At 35.4% G+C, this 18,684-nt stretch overlaps 1 protein-coding gene across 1 annotated transcript in view; it reads left to right on the top strand.

The window, feature by feature from the left end:
- Positions 1-18,684, top strand: part of kuz (zinc-dependent metalloprotease kuz) — a 354,332-nt gene that overhangs the window by 51,398 nt on the left and 284,250 nt on the right. The window lies entirely within an intron of this gene.

Below are 18,684 nucleotides of genomic sequence, written 5' to 3'. Positions count from 1 at the left end.
TTTGCGAGTACTGTGAATTTCCTATTCAAGTTCTTGTATTATATCATTATAGGCCAGTTACTTGACAGATCTAAAATAATAACGGAACCTGAAAAGTACTTTTACAGAACTTGACAATTAACTTTGAAATTTAAAGAATTGTTCAAATTCTCTGAACCAACCCGTCCTAGGTGTTGAAAATTTGTAATTAAACACGATGCCACGAAATAAGTTTGCTGTGTTTGAAGAAGTCAAATGATTCAATTCAATCTTTTTCGGAATCATGGAATACTCGGGTGATTCGAAGTCATCGATTCGAAAAATTTAATCCTATAATAATCGATCATAAAATTTTTTATTTATGTTTTATTGAATTATTTCTCCGCAAGATTAGAACTCGCCTGTAATTTGTTTTATTTTAGAGTTATTCTTCTTAAAAATAAATTATTCTCTTCATAAATCGAACCTGCCGGGTCAATTAAATCGAACCCAACCGTTATGACTTGGTTCTCGCGATATTAGTCAATTACACACTTTCGATGTGTACCGGTTAAAGTGTCGGCTACACTACTCGCTTCGACGCTTCGACGAAGTCCTCGACGAAGTTAGCCGAAGTTCGAAGTGCGTGCCCACACACTCGTGCAACTTTGCGAGTAACGCTTCGAGTCCTTTAGCGGCCGCTACACTACTCGCTTCGACGAAGTCCTCGACGAAGTTAGCCGAAGTTCGAAGTGCGTGCCCACACACTCGTGCAACTTCGCGAGTAACTCAGTCCAACCAGTCAGTGATTGGTTTATTTATGCCGTGACGCTTCGAGTCCTTTGACTCGGGCGCATTTACCGACAACAATCGGAAGTCGGACGAAGCGAAGCGAAGTTGCCCGAAGCGAAGCGAAGTTGCCCGAAGCGAAGCGAAGTTCGTGCCCACACTATCGTATTCGGTCAACTTCGATCAACTTCGCGAGTAGTGTAGCTGGGCTATAAGACTCGGGCGCATTTACCGACAACAATCGGAAGTCGGGCGAAGCGAAGCGAAGTTGCCCGAAGCGAAGTGAAGTTCGTGCCCACACTATCGTATTCGGTCAACTTTGATCAACTTCGCGAGTAGTGTAGCTGGGCTTTAAAATTCAGAATCAATGTATTCATGATAAATGAATTATGTTCATACGATCGAACGGAATGAACCGAATCCATTGTGAAAGAGTTACTTTTATCCTAATCTTCGCACATGCACTCAAATAAAATATCAGAGATATCGATCAGAAGTTTCCTGTGGGAAGTTCGAAAACATACTTATAGTGGATAAACAACTTATTTGAAGCATTTCGTTCTTTGTCCTTTGCTCGAAAGTGCTTTTCTGCTTACTGTAAGAAACATTGTAACATATATTTGGTATATCGCTGGCCACATAATAGATAAACATGAACCAAAGAAAATACTTCGTTTCATTTTGCTAGTCTTCAAGTAAAAATCTTCCACGTGTTAAATATTCAACCGCCAGTATTATTTTGATTCGTGGATTGAACGCATTAGAACATCCATGATTAGAATATTTTGACAAGGGTAAACAGAACACATGTTATAATCTACGCGTTCATAGATGGCGCTAATATAATCATTTTAGGAAGAAAAATACTTTTCGCAAATTATGCTTTAATATATTGAGATGAATAATTATTTTTGTGTGTGCATTTACATACGGAATATGAGTATTGATAAATAGTTTCGTCCGTGTAAACATTGTATCGGCGATTCAATCCAATAATGTATTTGTTTGTCTTTCTTGAAATAAATTTGTTTTTTATACGGACAAAACAATTTATTCATATTCATATTACTTTTGTACATGCGCAAACAATCATGATTTTTAATATTTAAAAGTATGACAATTTTTTCCCTTAATAATTAAATTAACTCTACCTACGAACACGTAGATTATAACATATATGATCCGTTTACCCTTAATAAGCGATAGTTATAATATCGGGTACATATAGTTAAATAAATTTCCCTCATTTTTATGTTTTTTAAATTTATTTATTGAACGCCCGTTTTACAAACTTACAAACATTTTACATGAAACAAATATGTACCTACGTATAATGCATATCATTTAACAATCATAATACAGTAACATTTCAGTTATATTAACAACTAATTATTTTTGCTTTGATCTAGGACGGAGGGGGTTTTGAATATGTATTGGCAGTTCGTTGAAATCGCGCTGAACGAACATTAAAACAAATTTCAAAACTCAACTAAACAAAATATTGAAGTTTATGTAAACAAGTCAGCCTTTATTATGAGCTTAAAGTTTTACATTCTCGAGAACAAGTTTATTTGAAAGGTTTCTTTTCCACACTTACGTGCATTTTTAGGGTACATATTCCCTGTATTCGATATTCACCGCCACCTGTCCATGTTCGTAATTGTATGGAGAGAATACAAAAATATGTTATTACAACAGGCAAAGGGATATTGACATCGTCCAACATGGCGGCTGTCATTGTTATCAGCGTACGGATGCGGAAACAATCGGGCGTAATGAACAGGCCCGTTACGGTCCGCAACCCGCAGCCCGAAGCCCGAAGCCCGAAGCCCGGTGCCCGGTGACGGCCGCTCGACTCCTCGTTTTGTCCGCGCCGTCAGGTTCGGTACCCACTACCCCACCTGATGGTATCACGTCCCGGGATGAACCAAACAGTCTTGGAGAGTTAGTTTTGCGATGGTATCCTGGTGTCAAGAAAGTATGTCGTAGCGTAGTGGTATACACTTTTGACTTTGAGTCGATTGAATATCCGTATTCGTGCAATATAACTCAATGCTGTGGGAGGAAATTATTTTTTATTTATTTTTTATTTTATTTTATTTGGAAAACCAACAGTTATAATAATTACAAAGTATGGTGTATTAAGTGTTAATTATTTAACCAATAATAGGTTTTCACTGAAGTATTTTAATTATTTAGTGAATATATAATATTTATGTAATAAAAAAGTTACATTAGCCTATAGGGATGGGATGGGGAAGGGAGGGGTATGGGATGGATCTAGTCTGTGTAATGTGTAGCATGTACGTAATAAAAAATAAAAATGATAATATAATTATTTATTGATTTTAGGTTTGAAATTGTGGGGTGCTGAGTTAAATAAGTCTAATTCACTGTATGAAGTATTAAAATTGTATGAAGCACGGTGAATAAAAGCATTTTGTTTTGAGTTCGTGTTACATTGAGGGATGTTTAATGTGTGATTTTGTCTGGTTTGTCTGATGGGTACTCTTAATTGAATTCTTTCAAGTAATTCCGGGCAATCTATCACAGAGGTGGCAATTTTTTGTAAAAATAGTACGTCTGCGGAGTTTCTACGACTTTCCAGTGACGAAATCCTGAAAAACGCTGCTGACTCCTCGTGACTCAGATGAGGACGATAGGCCCGAAAATCAAGGTATCGTAGAAAACGATATTGCACTTTCTCAATCCTTTCTATGTGTGACTTATACATGGGATTCCATACTTGAGAGGCGTACTCCAGAGAACTGCGTACATAAGCAAAGTACAGCATTTTCATGGTATTTACTTTTTTAAAATGTTTGCAGGTTCTGAGTACAAAGCCAAGTACCTTGGAAGCTTTTGCAACCGTGGATTCGATATGGCGCTCAAAAAGTAATTTCGGATCTAACACTACTCCCAGATCCTTAGCCTCTGTCATTTTGCTCAGTATTGTGCCGTTAAGGGAGTAATTAAAAGAAATGGGATTCTTATTTCGGGTGAAGCTGATGGTGCCACATTTTTTTACATTTATTTGCAGGTTGTGTTCTGCACAATAAATATTTAGGCGATTTAGATCTTCTTGCACGCGGGTACACTCATTGATACACGTGACAGGGGAGAATATTTTCATGTCATCTGCGTATAATAAAGTTCTGGAGTGGTGAAAACATTTCCCAATGTCATTAATATATATATTAAAGAGTAATGGTCCCAATAATGACCCCTGGGGTACTCCCGACGGCACGGTTTCCCAGTTCGATTTATAGCCACCGACGACTACTGCTTGGCTACGGTTTGCAATATAGGACGAGAGCCATCTGAGGAGGTCTCCGTGTACACCGATTTGTAAAAGTTTTCTCAGCAAGATATCATGAATAACTAAATCAAAAGCTTTACTATAATCTGTATATATGGCATCTACCTGTATACGCTGATCCATATTATCTTGTAAGAATTCGGTGAATGCCGTTAAGTTAGTGGTTGTAGATTTCCCCCTCATAAATCCATGTTGGTTATTATTGAGTGACGATCTCAAGGCCGAAAACATCTGGTCATACACAATTTTTTCGAAAACCTTACTAAAGATGCAGAGCTTTGAAATTGGCCTATAATTTTCAACGTTAGATTTTTGGCCATTTTTGAAGATGGGAGTTACAAATGCCGTTTTCCAGGTGTTTGGGACTATTCCCTCTTTAAGGGAGCGACTAAAAATTATGGATAGCGGTTTAGATAGGCTGCGGGCACATTTGTTTATGAAGAAAGGGGGAATTTTATCTGGGCCTGCGCCTTTTTTGAGATCTAAATCTTCAAGGTGTTTCTGTATATGATGCTGGTCGACTTCAATATTATTAATGTTAGCAACACAGAGCTCTTTGGGGTTGTCCGGTAGGATCTGGATGTTTCGAGCATTATTGTTGTAGACAGACATGAAATATTTAGAGAACAAGTTACAGATGGCAGACCCATTTTCAGCTTTTTCGTCTTTAAATGTCATAGTGTTCGGAACACTGTGGGATTTGGAGTTGGATTTTATGTAATTCCAAACTTTTTTTGGGTCGGAGGATATATCATGTTCGATTTTTAATAAGTAAATATTGTGGCATTTCCAATTAAGTTTTTTGTGGCGTGATCTTAGTAAAGAGAAAGTGGCGTAGTCAGATGGGTTTTTGTATATCTTAAACTTTTTAAAGTATTTGTATTTTTCTGATGTCAATTTAATGAGGGCCGAATTATACCATGGCGGGTATTTAGAATTCCTACATAGTTTTTTGGGAATGTAGGCGTCTATAAGATTATTTAATTGTGAATAGAATTTTTTTAATGCCGTGTTTACATCACCAATCGAAAGGAGCTCATGCCAGTTTACCTGGTCGAGACATGTATTAATTTGTTCGTAATCACCGCGCCTAAAGACGTAACCGCTTCTTAGTTCCTCCACTAGTGGATCGGGTTCCGAAAATGAAACTTCTATGATTAGTGAGGTGTGATGAGGGTCTTCTGAAATTAATGGTTCATCACATGCAGAGACCGTGACGAAGTCATTACATAGGACGAGATCAAGAAAGTGACCGTTGGTATTTGGAATTCCATTATATTGGTGCAATCCAGAAAAATGCATGCAGTCTATAAATGATGTGCTAACAGGCGATAAGCGATCACTGGGTATGAGGGACGTGTTATTGGGAGACTTATTCCATGAAATTTCAGAGAGGTTGAAGTCACCTAGGATAATGAATTTGTCTGAGGGAAATTGCAACGTAAGTGCTGAAATTTGGGTGAGGAAGCTTTCCATATTTTCACGATATGTTGGTCCTTTAGGGAGGTAAGCACAGCATATGTGAAGATTTGTGTGTTTGGATCCCTTAGATTCTAATGATATCCAGATGTCCTCAGCTCGCGAATGCCACCCTGGGCGCTCGTGAGCTACCAGTTCACGACGAACAGCGACTAAGATACCCCCGCCCAAGCGCTGCCCTGTGCAAGCGTAGTCCCGATCTCGGCGGTGTACATCGTAGCGATCATCAAATAACTCTTCATTACGGATGCCATCAACAAGCCACGATTCGGTCAGAGCGATAACGTCATACTCGTTGGATCGAACTGCCATCAGCAATGTGTCAGTCTTAGTGCGTAGCCCTCTTACGTTTTGGTGATATATATTTAATTTATTTAGAGTCATTGGACTGAGAAAAATCGATAATTAAGTTTGTGTTTATTTTTATATAATTCCCAAATATTTTTGCAAAATGTTTAAAGAACGAAAAGTGTGTTAGTGTGAATAGATCCTTAGGGTAGGTGATGGGGATGAGGGAGGGAAGGGTACATTTAAAGTAATATAAATCACTAAGAATAGTTAAAATGAAGTTAGTATGAAATACGATCAATTTAAATGGTCTTATCTTGAGGCTTGGCTCGGCTGAGGGCCTGCTGCATCTCCTCGGTTGGGTCCTGTGGCCGGAGGCTCGCGGTCCATCTTCTTCAGGTCTGCCTCCTTTGAGATTATGATGGGCGCTGATGACGTATTTCGTCGAGCGTGAATTATGCAGTTTTTTGTCCATACAAACTGAAAACCCTTTTGTTTCGCGAGAAGCCTTGCGCGGTAAAATAGCTGTTTGTTTATGCTAGTGAGATGGTCACCCACATAGACATTTTGCGGTAATCCCGTAAATCCTAAGTCCGTCGAGGAGATCCCTTTGCGGTCTTTTACCGCCTGCAGAAGCTGGTTTTTTAAGTTTCGGCTGGTAAATTTCACAACTATTGATTTTGTTTTTATATTCCCAGTCTCGCGGCCTCTGGGAGCAACACGTGTTACGAACTCCATGTCCCTTTCGCCGATATCCACGTTGCTCAGACTAGCGATTTTTGAAATAATGGTTACTAAGTTTTCACCCTTCTTATCCGGGATACCCCTTATTTCTAGGTTTTGCAGTCTTGCCCATTGGTCCTTTCTGTTCGATTCCTCGATCATGTTACGTACTTCTGTTCTCAGGTGGGAGACTTCTGCCTCCAGATGTTCGACGTTCTACTTATGTCAGTAGAACAGTTGACCGCCTCCGTGGTCAAGGAGGAAGAGTCTCAATTTGCAATCCAGAGGTCGCGGGCTCAAATCCCGGCGTGGGCAAATAAGTTTTATTTTATTTGTGATATTTCACAGTTTATTTATTTAAAATAATATATAGTATATTTGCTTTACATTCCAGATAGGAGGATACTCTCAGTATCGCCCTGGTGTAAGATCAGAATAAATACACATTAAAATAATAAAATATTTTAACGGTTTCTGTAAAATTTGTTTATTGTTATTGTATTTACTAATATGCATTTGATATACAAATACCGTCTAATAATAGAGCTTGATTTTATGCTTTCAACTTGAAAAAATAACGGCGGTTTATAGTATTTATCATATAATCGAGCGGCGGATTACTGAGAGAGTACTGTAAATGACATTGAGTCTCCAAAACCTATCGTCAACCGGGCAGTTTGCTCTAATCCAATGAGTTATCAATGCTATTTTATAACCGGTTATTTTAAATTATTAATTCTCTCTGAAGTTAAGAGCTCAAGCTTTGTTTATCGCGATCAAGTTATTCACGCTAATTCGTATAAATGGTTTCGCTTCAGAGAACGTATTGTAATTGAATTCTGTTCCCGTAAATATACCTTATCTGGAATTATTTGCAACCGAGTCTTGTGCGGTTTATCTCGTTAGAGACCAGTCAGATTAGATGCAAAACCAAAATGTCCACACTGTGTGACAAACAGAATCGGTTTTATCCGACCGACTTTGGTTTGCTCAATGTAGAATCGCCTTTCCTACGATGCCGATAAATGGTTCGTAAGTCTGACAGATATTCTGTTTAATCTGTACTGTTTACTAACCGTTTGCGTGTAGCCTTAATGTTTTACTCTGAATTGAATTAGCGCTCCGATAGTAAATAAGTAATAAAATAACTAACTAACCATTACGCCGTTTCCCCGCAGAGACTGATAGAAAGGATGGACCGCCAGATAACTCGTTCTCGGCACACACTGCACAATCTTCTGTAATTCTTGACATGGCCCGATTATCTAGTTCACTTGATCGTGCCATGTCTTCCTCGTCGTGCCCAACTCTTCTACCATTTGCATTCACGTCATATATTCTATTCTTCATTCTCTCTACACGCCCAAACCTTCTAAGCGTCCCTTTTTTAATCTTACTCATTACGCTTATGTACATTAGCCTTGCATTATTTGCGAATCTCCACATTTCTCACACGATCGTACATGGTTTTACCACACGTACGCCTCGGGGATATCATTTCTACAGCATTCAGTCTACTTTCATTCTTCCCCTATCAGTTTCATGCCTCACTGCCATACATTAAAGTAGATGCACAGTACTTGATTAAATTAATCACATATTTTCTTTGTATTAACACTTAGCATCCGTTCACGGGCCTCGCTCGCTACTTTCCCCCCCCCCCTAAAAGCCGCACATTTTAAAGATGGCTTTTTTATGGTTCGCCGGCGTTTTACTGCGTTATTGTGAGATTCATAGAAAAATAACTATTATAGTTACTGGCATAATTGTTTTTTTAATTTAGAAAGACAAACATTCGGGGTTACGAATAACCCGACAACATTTGAAAATCTCCTACTACCACCACAGAAGGCGGACATTGTTGCTTGTATTGTGATGGAGGACTTGGCCAGCCGAGTAATTGAACACGTTGCACCTGGGTGGGAGCCAAACGCGATGTCAACTCAGCCACCGACCGGTCGATCATAATATGATCTTATATATTTTGTGATTATTATTAATTATAATGTGATCTTACATATTTTGTAATTTTTATTAATTATGCGGATGCGAAGGGACGAAGCTAGCTAAGTGCCCGCGCACAAAATAATTTACCTCACGTATATGAATTGCCTTTGTGTGTCTAGCCCTAACATTAATCTACACGTTCTGATAACGCGGATAACGAAAAGAGCATGCGATTTTAATATGAACAGTATGAAACTTGATCACGAATGGTACCCGTGATCAGCGTCTTATAGTCAAAAAATGTCACGAGCTAGGCTCGTGAATAACTGACAAAGTGTTACAGTAATTAAAATGCGCGGCTGTTAAAGTGTTAATTGTTCTCCGAGTTGATAATTTACAAGTACGTAAATGCACGCTTTTACTTCTTTTGATAGAATGTTTTGTACTTTAAACCTTGAGGTCAACGTCCATGTCTGACACTCACGCTGTTTAATTGTATATAGGTACTTAAACACTTATATCTGGGCTTCGGTTCCAACGGTTACCCATTAAATAATTACTTAAAACTGTGGATATTTGATTGAAAATCTTGGTCCACCCATTTCCATTTGTTTGTATTTCTGGACTTCGACCGTTGGATGCTGTAAGACGATCCGATGAGTTTTATTCGCTAACGTGCAACGGCTCGCCTGAGATCGAAACAATTATTGCGCAATAAGAGAACACTCACTTTCGCTCGGAAACAGAGATCGAGCTACTTCTCGTTCCAATTTAATAAAGGTCAATTATGGAGTAGGTTCATTACAAGCTCAGCCTACAGTTTTGAAACGATACGGTTTATTTTACATTCAATGAGAGATTCCACTTAAGTCGTCAAACGTATTATTATATTAAGTAATTTTATTTTTTTTCCCTTTTATTTACTTACAACTAAACCAATACATTTTTGAAAAATTCTGCCAAACTAAAAAAATTATATTCTTTTAGATATTTGAGAATATTCATTCACATAAATATTTATAATTATTTCTTTTAATAATAATAATAATAAGAGTTTATTCCAGAATGTATGCAGGGATAGTGCAATGCAATACATTCCATATATAAAATAACAGACAAATAATAAGAATACACAGATAGGTAATGCGGAATTGAAGTGAAAAATGTGTGCAAATCAGCCGTTTATGGAGGATATTTGAACATCTCCCGTCTCCATGGGGGATTCCATCCAGGCAACCATGGCAGTGATGATAGAGTTATTTGATTGGCGTAGTCTGCGCCATAAGATTTCCATCTGGTGGCGGAGAAGCGCTCTGAAAGAGTGCGATCGTCCCTCCAGGAATATTTCCGTAGCGCTGCAGTATCTCGGTAGGCTGAATAGTTGGCGATAAGTATTATTGTAAGCTACTTTTAGCTTATGCCATTGGAATGCAGTTTATGACATTTATTTTAGTTTTCACAGACTTTATACATACCTACAGGAACTATATTCTCGAGGTTTTAAAATTCTACAAGTTTATATAAATATATATATAAATTTATATACATATTTGTGAAAATGTTTACCAATCCACTTTTTTCTTTATACATGTCCTTAATAAAGTACATATATGTATAATTTACCTACTCAAAGTAGTACCCACATTCTCAATTATTGTAGTTATGTATATCCCGATTGATTTAATTTATTTTATGATTCACACAACGTACCACATTGATTGGATTGACTTATGAATTTGTTTATTTTGTACCCAATGAAAATAGTATAACGCAAGCCTTAGATTCCATTATATCTTGGACAAACGAGTGATTCTCGATTAGGCAATAAGTTACTAAGACGATAAGATTGTGATTGCACCAACCGGTTTTGACATAGTTTTCATTGTTATTGCACGGTAGGGCCCATCGTATGACACAAATTCAATTATAAATAATCATCGAGATCTGGAACTTTTGTTTGGAAATAATGACTACGTAAATAATAATTCATACGAAAAACGGGGAAAGTAGGTCGCACGGCCGGCGTAAGTGCTTCTCTACTGGATTGTCCGATGTCCAAAGTGATATCAAATGTAATGTATGTAAAACGTTTTTAACGAAGAAACAGTCGGTATAAAACATGACTGGATAATATAAATTATGCATAGACAATACGGCGTGCCGAGTGAGATTCCGAATTCCGTTATAATCTCGTCGAGTTCGTGCCATAACATAGCTTTGTTATCACTTCCGAAACAATTGTAAAAGATAAAGATGAGACTGATATTGTTTTTCCTGCTGAATAAATAGGGATACGATGGAGGTTAAGCGAAAAAGCTTTGTTTGAGATTGGGTTATAGGGCCGTTACTGTACTGAACAAGTGAAACGTTAGTGTGTTGGAAATTTGTTTCATGATTCAACCGTTTCGATTTACGATACCCAACAGTCGGCCTTTTTATATTGGCTTCAAAGTACCCAGTCATGTATGTAAGTGGTGTCATTTTTTTTGGGTCGCTGCTGGATGTCCTCAATTATCTGCTCCAGGTAATATCGGCCGTACATATTGAATATGGAACGTAGAATCTATTTGCGTCTCTTGGTACAACACAAAAAAATTATTTGGTGCCGACTTTACTTAGAAATATTGAAATATTATTTCATTTTATCAAATTGAAAGAAGACCGTATTATCTTCGCGCGTGTGGTTTCTGTGAATGATTTTGTAAGGAGTGTTATTAACGCTGATTGATGACGCCCAATTGTTGAGATATATCTTCACTATTAATAAAGACAAAGTGGTTCGAATGGGATATGTTATATAATACATTATACAGAGACGTATCTGTGATCCTTTCATTGGTATGCTGGCACCAGACTCCGCCTGGGTTCTAATCCAGAATACTTAGTGAGAAAGAAACGTACAAGATTTTGAGGAAAAACACACTGTAAATCTTGGAAAAAAGAAATCCACTTAAGGTAGTTTTATTTTTATTTCGTGTCGTAATCTTGTTTTCTACGGTTAACCGTTGACGTCTGTGGGTGTGCGCTTGTAAATAATATCGCTGTGTGAATACAATATCAACACAAGTCAAAAATGCCATTTTTTTAATATTGAAATAAGTTTCCTGTCGTTTGTTGAAGGATCAAATTATCTTAAAATGTTATTAGTAAAAGTTAATGCTTAACAAATAATTTATGTTATCCTACAAGACTATCTAAAACAGATATCTATTATGTTAACCTTTCAGTACTTTCATCACTTTTGTTCAGTTTACAATGTTTGCTGTGTATTTCAAATGCGCTATACAATCTTGTTTTTTAATTTTCCGTAAAACAGATACTATTTTAGAAACTAGATAAAATATATTTTAGGTGTATGCATTTAAAATAGACATTACTATTACTAAACAATAACATTTTAATATCAAACGTTAAAAATATTGTCAAAAACGCTAACCACATTTATACTTAATTTTTTACTTTTTTTAAAAAGAAATTGTAAGAAAACCTTACCTTCACTTTTATTTCGTTTATATAATAAAAAAATAATAATTAAAGTTAAACCGATTTTACGATACCGGCGCAAAATGTGATTAGTTAATTTTGGTTATTTTTAGGATTTTATTAATGGATTCCAGTATACACATTTAAGGCAAACTTATTATTATTTTTATTATTATTAAAAAAATTACTTATTTTCGCATGATAGAAAAAAATATTAAATTACTTTAATAAAATATGGACGCTCGGTCATATATGTCCCTAAAACGCTGGAGGGGTTAACTAGAACTCAAACACAACCGGGACCTCATAAAAATATACTCACCATCTGAAATAAACCGATAAATTATATCGTTGTTGAGTTATCAAAACTTACAAATTGAATTATCAGTGGTTTTTTGTTTGCTTTATTTTAAATGTCTGATGTTTGTAATATCAAAACTGCGCCTAGTGATATGTTTCAGACTGTGCATCGTTATCTTTTCTTCTACATGTTTGTACTTTTTAATGATTTTTTCATAACATTAATCCTGTTTATTTTCTTTTGTTTCAGGTGAGTAGCGGTTTTCATTGTTTGAATATCATTAGAATTGGACTAATCTCGTGTTTACAAATTATAATTAAGGTTAGTACAGGTGAAAATCTTTGCTTCTATACCCAATATTTTTCAGAATCATCGGAATTTACCCTAGTTTTAATATAACGAAGATATGAAACGAACAATTGAATCATTAATTTTTTTTAAAATAATAATATAAAGCCCGTCGGGTCGTTTAAACTAATAAATAAATATTTGATTCGGGTCATGTAAAGACTCGGTACAAAATAAGAGAAGGTATGTTTGAATGAAGAAAGTGGTGCATCATCTCTGCCTATACCTTCGAAGAAATGCCGTGGTGGCTAGATAAGTAAATAATATATAATAATAATAATAAAATAAAATAAAAAATAAATTTAAACATGAATCAATTAAAAAAAATATATATATATATATACATTTATATTTGTTGATCTTAAACATCATGATTTAACATATGTCGGTAATGTACTAACGCCACCAAATTTCCGAAGTACATTTCTCACGCCGAATCGGGCTTTGTTCTGAATAGTTTTATCACCCACCTGGTTGGAAATGGAAAGGTTTTTGGGTCGCGGGCCAAATAACGATCCGATGCCGCCGTGACAGCTCGCTATTACGGCTCGAACGGCTGCGGTGTTTGCCCATACCACTCTGTACGTCTGTACCCAGTCTCTGCACTGCCTCTACTCTCTAGCTGTATTCCTGTATAGTCTATAGCAAGAGTGTCAGCAAAATGGGTCAAGTTGCCGCGCTATCTATTCTTCCCGAAAGTGAAACTGGCTACAGCTACACGGTAGCTTGCTGCCCGTTACGGCCGTACTTTGCCGCTGGTATCTCCTGCTTTCACTTTTTGATATTCAGCAAAAGGAAAGAGTACTTGTTATTATTTATATAAGTTCAGTCACATGGAATCTCTCTGATACAGTAAAAGGAAAAAAGTGATTGTTTTAATTTATTTAAGCCCCTAGTAACCAACTGTTGTGTTCCCACAAACAGTTCTCCAACTCGTCGTGGAAGGAGATTATAAATAAATGGTTCTTTGTGATAAATCAGGGATTTATTAATACTTCGCGTATTACAATGGTGACTCGATATTCGATCTAACTAGAAGTTGGCTAAATTGAGATCTAAGAACATTAAGGTTGTCTGGGATCATTCTCACTGGCCCTGGCGACTACTGGCCACTAGCTGCCATCTTACGGACTTCCACGCAAGCTCTATGCACTATATGCACTACCCTCCATGAGTGCATGTGTGAAGCATTCTCATATTTGACACATTTAGAAGAGAGGTTACGAAGAAGCTCTCGGCGGTGAGGCCTTATTCTATAATATAACATTATGTTATCTAAATATCAAGCCTAAAATAGAAACTCTATAAAATTCAGTAAAAGGAATAGATACTTCAATCCTAATCATATAATTTATTTATACTAGTACTAAAGAGTACCTGTAGTAAAATAGATCTTTCTGAAATTCAGAAAAGGGAAAATTTCTATTTATAATTATGTACATTAATACGGAGGTGGTACAGTAAAATCGAATCTCTCTGAAAGTTTAACAAAAGGAGAAATTATTATTTTAATTTATAAAATTTTCGGGGTACTTAGAATCACTCGGAAATATAGCAAAATGAAAATTAGTCGTAATATTTTAAATAAGTTAAGAGTGCATTCCACGAAATCTCTGAAATTCAACAATATGGTATAAAATACTGGTTATAATTTTTACTAGCATGGATTTGATACCTACAATGAAGTAGAATCTGTCTGAAATTTATCGAAAGACAAGTACTAGTTATAATTTATATAAATATGGGGTAGAGTAAAATAACATCTTTCTGGAATTTAGAGAAGGAAATAAATACAAACTCGTTATTTAAATAACTTCAGTGTACCCACAGTAAAAAAGAAGCTTTTTGGTGTTACCTTTGTCTTACATCTAACATCTACCCAATTTCACGAATGTCTTTCTCTTGGTAGGATACGCACATATGATCACTCTGATTATTTGAAGTCTTGTTTCGTATCTTCCCAGAAGAGATCTAAAGGATTTTTGAAAAATTTATTTTCTTTACTAAGGACTTTTGCGAGGTCAGATGTGTTACTAATGTAATATTACTAATGCAGAGTTACATTGTGTTTGTCTATATTTTTTCTTGTCACATTACAATAATTCTTTACGTTCTTGTGTTGCTTTTATTCCGTGCCTTGTAAAGCAAAAAAATATTTGCCTGGCTCCAGTGGCGAAAGCACATAATCTCGTTTCATTGGACAGGTCTCTTAAACGGACACCCTCCCCTACATAACAAATGTGAATGCGAAAAACAAACCAAGTAACAATTTTTCCACAGAATTTGTACAATTCATCAAATTTCAGAGTTCATTTTCAAGTTTGTTATTATTTCACTATGGGCCGGTTGCTTCATAATGAAATAATTATTGAACTTGAATGGAACTTTCCCAGAACACGAAAATGAACTTCGAAATTTGATGAATTCAAATTCGGTGAAACAACCCGTCCTAAATCAACATAACTATTTTTTTTTCAACCAACGTAATATTTTATTTCATCACATCCAACCACAATACTTTTTATTAACTTGGAACCTAATAATAATATAAGAAATTCTGTGGTGTAACATTAGGTCATGCAAGAATAAAACTACTAGCTACTCACAGATACTACAATTTGTTGTGCTCTTCCAAATAATCGAATTGTATTATGTTTATCACACGTGTCTCGTTTTCAGTGTTTAAGGCGATGCCATACGTCGTGTAATATTTTGAATTGAGCCGCCATCAATAACACTCCTTACGTAGATGGCGATAAGGCTTAAATTCCCGCTTAACACCATCCAGCTGTTTTTATTTAGGCAAGAAAAAAACATGGCCAAAAAGTGCCTTTTATTTTATTTTGTGGATGTTCATGCATAAATATTTAAATGTTTTCCGATCATTTTATAAATAACTTAATATGCCACATTATAAAATAAAACCATAACCGAAAATGGGTTCGTAATTAGGAAATTTTGAACTTTAAAGCAGTTTTCATAGGCCTTAAATTATTTTATTTTCTTGGCTTATAAAAAGACTTGGGTTAAAAATACTCGATTATTTCAAAGGCCAAGATGTATTATACTCGCAGTATTTATTTAAAGCATCTGAAACATTTCTAGGCGACCAAATTTTCAAACCAAAAACACATGATTTTGCATTACTACGTAGTGCATCGCCTTAATATTAAATTAAATATTAAATCCGCTAAAAACATCATTCATACCTATTTAAATAGTACCAACGTTTCAATAAATTCGTTTAAATATAAGTTGATGGTCCAGATGCAAATGGTTCGCAGTGTTTCTTTACCTTTTTCACACGACCACTGCCAGGTACATTTTATGTTAATTGTATCTATGCTCCACTCCCCATAAGATTTAAACCGTTGATGAATTTAAAATCAACAAATTATATCCTATCAATATAAATATTTAAAAAAGAAAAATTGTTAATTTAACAATTTATTTAAATATTTTTTTGCATCTGCTAAATAGTCCCGTACAGGTATTATTTGAAGTCGGTTTCTCTTTTATGTCAAATTTAAGTTTAAATAATTTAAATAATAAAAAAGGAAACACTTTGTTTAAAGTCACTTTATTGATAGTCTACCGGTTTCGGTACCTCCGTACCATCATCAGGACTGTTATAAAATACTAACAAATACAGAATAATACACATATATATAAACCAATAGTTAAGAGAGAAAGAGATAGAAAATCAGATGGTGACAGTGTCAGTTGCGGGAGGGAAGTTGGGGTGGGGAGTTTGGGATAACGGGAAACATACTTATTATAGGGCTGAATGTTAAATTTAATTGACTATTGATGATTTCAGCCTTTGAATTGACTGATTTTTTTTTTATTTACAATGTTTCCAAATTGTTAAGTCGTAAGCCTATCTCATTTTTGTGTAGGACTTTAATACCCGTGTCACGGTTAAAAGTGTGATCTTTATTAATTAGATGTTTGCAAATTCTGAAAGATTTCACCGTTTCTGAAACCGGTAGACTTTAAAATATCAATACAGTGACTTTAAAAAAAGTGTTTCCTTTTTTATTATTTAAAATGTCAAGTCACAATGTGTTTGCTTCTTTTGAAAAATTAAATAATTTAGCTCAAAAACGCCCCAATTCAGAATAAATAGTTGTATTTTGGTGGCAACCTGGATAGTGGTTACCACCTACAAGTCCCGAAATTTGAGCTTCAACTCTTCGTTAATCAATTTTTCTTGTAATTGCATTTCTGCTTCCTCGGCACTCGAAATTGGGTCAAAAGCCAAACTGGAATGAAATATCGACCCTCCCTTCTTCGTACTTGTAACCTAATGCAGTGACAACAATTTTATTTTGAAAACATGGCTCATGAGTAGAAATACTTTATACTAGTCATTATCAATCAAGTTATTCGTTAGAATGTAGATTTAGTGTTGCCAATAATAATAATCCGAATGTATTATAAATTATAAGTACCTAATAACAATATTATGTATATTTATAATTAGTTATAATATTATGTATACATATTTACATTGTAATGGAACATGTACATCCTGTTGACAAACTGCTTAAAGAACAATAAAATAAAACATTTTTATAAATTACTTCTAGTAAGTACCCAACTTTTCTTGTGTTTCAAAATACTGTTAAAACTATTCTCATTGAACACTGTTGAACAAATAATCTGGCGCCTTTTTCTTTTTATCAATATTACAAAGTTTATTATCTCAAAGTACACAATAAAAATACTGCTTCATATAATCCGATTTCTGCTTTGTACATTTCTAAATGAGGATTGCTAAGTTTTATGAATCTCTTCAAATTATTGATAATCCGGTTAAAAACTGGATTGCAGGACGTTACCCGATAAACTTTTAGTAAATTCTTAATAACATCAGAACACGTATTCATCCACCTGTGTTTGTCTTGATAATATATAATGACGAAATGCGAAATACATTGGTATTTTACTAAAAAAATTATCAGGAAACCTATCAATTCGTTCGTTTAGGGCCTGCAATTGCGTTTTAACCGGATTACGAATAATTTCGAGAGATTCTGTATAAATTTACAATATTTCTTATCAGTAATTTTTCTCCGTGTAGTTTACTAAACCACGTCACATTTTTCACAAAGGTACGCGGTTCGAGTTTATCGTTCCTAGGCATAAATCAGTACATACTTCAGCCATCACATGTTTATTTATTATTATCTTCTACTTATCATTCATTCGAAGGGCTCAGGTGTATTTCACCGCTAATAGATGGGGAAGGAGATTTTAATCAGCTAGGTGGCATTACAACTGACCTCCCGAACATGGCGTGATGTTTGAGGTGTTCATTTATACATTGAATAAGCCAGAAGCGGGGTAGCCATCGGATTAGGACTCGGGAGAACATGGCGTGTCTATAGCGAATAATGTGGAGTAGAAAGTCTAATGTAGGTAGCAGACACCTACTACTGCTGATTAGAAAAGGCGAACAGAAGGTAGAATTAACTTCATTCTAGTTTATGTCCTAATGTAATAAATGACTTTCGATATGGAATGTGCCAGAAAGCCCTGTGAATCTAATTAATTAACACACAGGAACAACTTATTATATGGTTATACCCATCAATGTAATATATCACTGAAGGAGATAATACTAATAAATCTAAATGAAATATGAAATAGAATAAGACACAGAAAAATAAAAAGATAATGTTTTATTTTTTATTTTTCGGAATAACTTTACTGAGTAAAACCTCAAATTGTAATATTTAATTATTGAAGACAATATTAGCGATTTCTAAACAAAAATCAGAAAAGGATTCGGTCACATCTAGGACTCGAACCCAGGACCCTTGTCTTGCCGGGACACCGCTCTACCACTGAGCTAATGGGACCCTATCCCCCTCGGTCACTTTTAACTGTATCATACTTCGAATAAGAACTACCAACATTGTCTTCATTTTTTCACCGCACATTTTTATTGGCAACTATCTTTATGTATGATCGCAAGATTCAACCCGAAATAAATGCAATCTAGACAGCGTATTTTTAGATAAACATATCTTATTTTTTATTT

This window comes from Hesperophylax consimilis, chromosome 6 (genome assembly GCF_061612785.1).
Source record: "Hesperophylax consimilis isolate HC1 chromosome 6, BYU_Hcon_1.0, whole genome shotgun sequence".
Classification (NCBI taxonomy): domain Eukaryota; kingdom Metazoa; phylum Arthropoda; class Insecta; order Trichoptera; family Limnephilidae; genus Hesperophylax; species Hesperophylax consimilis.
The sequence above is the reverse complement of the archived record's forward strand: the minus strand, read 5'-3'. Positions and strand labels throughout refer to the sequence as shown.